At 29.9% G+C, this 4,557-nt stretch overlaps 1 protein-coding gene across 1 annotated transcript in view; it reads right to left on the reverse strand.

The window, feature by feature from the left end:
- The window catches only part of LOC111085257, a 172,740-nt gene extending 168,706 nt beyond the window's left edge, over window positions 1-4,034 (reverse strand). Inside the window, exon 1 of the mRNA XM_022382962.1 lies at window positions 3,953-4,034. The gene's annotated coding sequence lies outside the window, so the exon portion shown is untranslated. The remainder of the gene's footprint in view (window positions 1-3,952) is intronic.
- Window positions 4,035-4,557: the final 523 nt, after the last annotated feature.

The following is a 4,557-nucleotide window of genomic DNA, read 5'->3' on the forward strand; positions in this document are numbered from 1 at the left end:
TTATTAAAATAATCTGCTTGTTTTTTTTTTTTTTAATTGTCCCAATTAGAATTACTTGTGTATTTAGGTGAAAACTAATAACCTGAAACGATGAGCTTAGTAAAATGTTCTATAGCAATAATATTTTTTCCATTGAATTTTAAATTGATAACATAAGTATAGCATTAACTCGTGTAAGAATTATAATATATCTTTCCATTCTAGAAGTATTGCAGCGTGAAATGTATTCAAGTCACACTAGATAAGAACTTTATCCAAGTCATCACCAGTCTAACTTAGTCGATGGTAAGGTTTGACAAAAGTGCAGTGTCCAGTTGGTCAAGAAATGCTTTCATATCTGATATATGTTTTACGTTTAACATAACATTTACAACCAAACTGCTGAAATAATATGATATTACGGCAATCTAGGTACCAGCACAACTACTAATCTGCTTCCAGTAGAAAGAGTATATAAATATATATATATATATATTAGTTAAATTCCTCATATACCGACGTATTAAACTCCTTTATGTGACATATTTAAAATGCGCTGGACAGATGATAGCTGAAATTTCACGGCTGATCATAAAATGGTTTCGGAACCCAATGTAAGGTTAACATGAGCCTTATTATATCTACAAAACTGATGGTTAAGAAAGAACATGTCAGAAGAGAGTGAAGGTGATTATAAAAAAGGAAATTACGCTAATGAGTATGCTCTGCTATTTTTGGTCTTCAGTTGTTTTAACATTTACACTCGCGAGTAGTGTGGCATGCTCACATATTTTTAGTATTCAGTTGTGCTGGTATTTGTATTCGTGAGTAGTGTGGTATGCTCACATATTTTTAGTATTCAGTTGTGCTAGTATTTATATTCGTGAGTAGTGTGGCATGCTCACATATTTTTAGTATTCAGTTGTGCTAGTATTTATATTCGTGAGTAGTGTGGCATGCTCACATATTTTTAGTATTCAGTTGTGCTAGTATTTATATTCGTGAGTAGTGTGGTTTGCTCACACATTTTTAGTATTCAGTTGTACTAGTATTTATATTCGTGATTAGTGGGGCATGCTCACATATTTTTAGTATTCAGTTGTGCTAGTATTTATATTCGTGAGTAGTGTGGTATGCTCACATATTTTTAGTATTCAGTTGTGCTAGTATTTATATTGTTTAGTTCAGCTGTTTTTGGTATTCAGTTAAAATATAAAATATAAATAGGGCAAAACTGCGCAAAAAACTATTTAAAAATACAGACAAAACAACGTTTACATTACACAACAAAATCTAAAAAATTAATAATGACTCTATATACTGCACATATGGAGTCAATATTTTCGTATTTGAGAAATAAGAATAAATATAATATTAGCAATTCCGCTAAATTTGTTGACAAAATTAAGAACATTAATCTAAATGCTTTTGACAAATTGGTATCATTTGATATGGTTTCTTTGTTTACTAAAGTCCTGGTAGAAGATGCTATTAATTATTTTCATGATACATTAATTCAAGCTTCCATTTCCCCGGTTGAGGTTGTTGAAATTATTAATCTAACCAGAGTATGTGCTGAAAATTCTTTTTTCCAAGTTAATGAGAAATATTATGAACAAAATAATGGGTTAGTTATGGGTTCTCCTCTTTCTCCACTTTTATGTGATCTTTATATGGACAATTTAGAACGTATTGCTCTTGATGATGCAATTTTAAAACTTGATTGTTGGATTAGATTTGTTGACGACACCTTCTTGGTTTGGTGGAATGGAGATACCTTATTAAAAATAATTGCTGATTACCTAAATAATATTTATCTCTTTAAACCTATCCAGTTTACTTATGAAATTGAACAAGATAATTTTTACCTTTTTAAGACGTACTTGTAAAACGAAATAATAATAGAACTATTTCTACAACTGTTTACCGAAAGAAAACCTTACTTAGTTTCCATGCCGCCACATCAACGATCGTGCCACCCATTTTATCAAAAGTTAGCAGCTTTTCAACTTATGTAAACAAAGCAGTTAGAATTTTCCCGATTCCATTCATTTAAAAATTTAATTAAGTTACATAAAAGTCATTGCTAATGATAGAGGTTATACTGTCATATTAAACAGTGTTTATGATAACTAGTATAGTGATATTAACATATGTAAACGGTATAACTAGTGAAGTTGCCAACGTATGTATTTAGAAAACAATTTTTTCCCATTTTTAAGCCATTTAATAAAATCGAAACAATACTTCCAAGCACCAAAGATAAAAAAGATATTCTACAAAAAGGTATATATCAAATTATATGTGAATGTAACAAAACTATATTGGCCAAACTAAACGTAATTTGAAATACCGCATTAATGAACATAAAGGTTATGTATTTAATAAAAAGATGTTAATTTCTCCGCTGGCCGAACTTGTTGCAGAAACAGGTCACTCAATACAGTGATATAAAACAATAATTTTAAATGAACTCAATACAGTAAATGATTTTAATATCAGAGAATCTATTGAAATTGTGTTGTAAATTAAATAATCATTTGTTAAATAGAGATGAATGGTTGGCTAGTAGTAGTAATGAATTTTGAGAGAAATATTGACTCCATATGTGCAGTATTCATGTTACACCGGTGAATTACACTGAGTCCAACCATTCGTGTATAAAAACCCGCTGTTCGCATAGATTTTTACTCCTGATGATGGTAGCGGAAGCTACCGAAACATATAGAGTCATTATTGTGGTATGTTCAACTGTTTTTAATATTCAAATATATAACCATTTTACTTCTAAGACTTCAAACTGTATTTCTAATCACCTTTGGGACAATTTTTGTTAGATAATAAGTAAAATTTGACAAATAATAAACTGAAAAGTTAAAAGCTGAGTTTATTGGGTAGCTGGAAGCCTTTAACGCTATATCACAATAAGAGAGCTAGAGTATGGGTTTATAAAGAAAAATTATACACTTTACAGTAAAATGTTACTCGAGAAAAACTAAAATTACAAGATCATGCGATGTATAAAGCTTAAAAGATATGCATAACATAAATCAGTTGTTCCCTTCTTTATGATGCTAACACAATAATCACAGTTATTAGGAAGTCATACATGCCTAAACAAAATATATATATATGTATTAAAATTGATGAAATATTCATCCAATACCCCAATTGAACAATTTCTTATATATTCATTTTTATTATTTCTAGAATGTTTGTGTCTAATCGAATTGTTGCGCAAATTTAAAGTAAACAAACAATGTGTTTTACAGATCATAAACTTTCGACTTTACTTTTGTGTATTCAATTAATTTGTATATTGCTTTTTTAGAAAAAAAAGTGACCATACTGTGAATGTTAACGACTCAACAAATATTTGTTTTAACTATTTTCACCTTATCATTATTGAAAGCTGTTGATAAAGCAAGCAAGTGACATTCTAATTAACAAATGTTTGCTCTACTACAGCAGAGGTGTTACATACAACTACACCTCATACGACTTTCTTCAAGGTGATCATTCTTGTTTAGAAGGCATAAAGACTACAAACTGTATTTACTCAAAACTTCATCGATTCGTTAATAAAATACATAAATTAACTGTTTATTCAACTTAAGTTAAAACTCAAAAGTAAAGTACTTATTTTAAAATCGTTCTTCGTGCTTAGTTCTTTCTCTAGACTACGTAAACTTAATTTCTCCGGTTTTTTTTCAAGTTTTATCAAATAAAAATCCCCAAAATAAGAGATCAAATACTGATTTGAAACAGGAAAACAAAGAATACTTTTGTCCTATTAATCGAATATAAAACGAAAATTTCTTGTAATTTTAAATAAAAAAATATTAAGTTTCATTGAGTTAAAGTCCTAGATCATGTATAACGTTACAAATGTACTCAAAATAATTAGATTAGTTTTTGTTGTAGAGTATAGGTAGCAAGTAAACTGATGCAAACACATAAATTCAAAACTTACAGATGACAAAGGTATTCATAATAGGTTTTCTGATCGCCCAATTGCAACGTCAGCTCCTCTAAAGCAGAGATCTCTAAGCGTCCAGAAGTTGACGTCAACTGCAGCGCTTTGATGAACAGAATCACTTATAATTCTCCGGATAACGGTCTTCCGCTGTGTGGCGCTATACATCAAACCGATCAATTTTTCATAGAGTAAGAGCAGACGATAGAAGAGATGCTTATATATCGGATGAATTATCATGGAACGTAGTTGCTTTAAATAGCCATGTAAAACTTGGGGGGCAGTAAAATTATTTCGTTTTGAATATTATTCAAAGCAGCTATAGAATTCCAAAACCCGCTTTGGAAGGTTGGTATTTCACGTCAAAGCCTAATATAATACATTATTTTAGCTATCATTAAATGAAAGATGATTTATGAAATATCTGAATAAGTTAAATAGTAGTGCAACCAAGAAATCTGGAGTTTCCAAGACTCGTTGTTTTTTTTTTTTTGTATTTTTAGCACAAAGCTCCATAATGAGCTATCTATGCATTATCTACCACAGGGTATCGAACTCTGAATTTTCGTAACGGGAACAAAGATTTGATAAATTCAATATGA

This window comes from Limulus polyphemus, unplaced genomic scaffold (assembly GCF_000517525.1).
Source record: "Limulus polyphemus unplaced genomic scaffold, Limulus_polyphemus-2.1.2 Scaffold296, whole genome shotgun sequence".
NCBI lineage: Eukaryota > Metazoa > Arthropoda > Merostomata > Xiphosura > Limulidae > Limulus > Limulus polyphemus.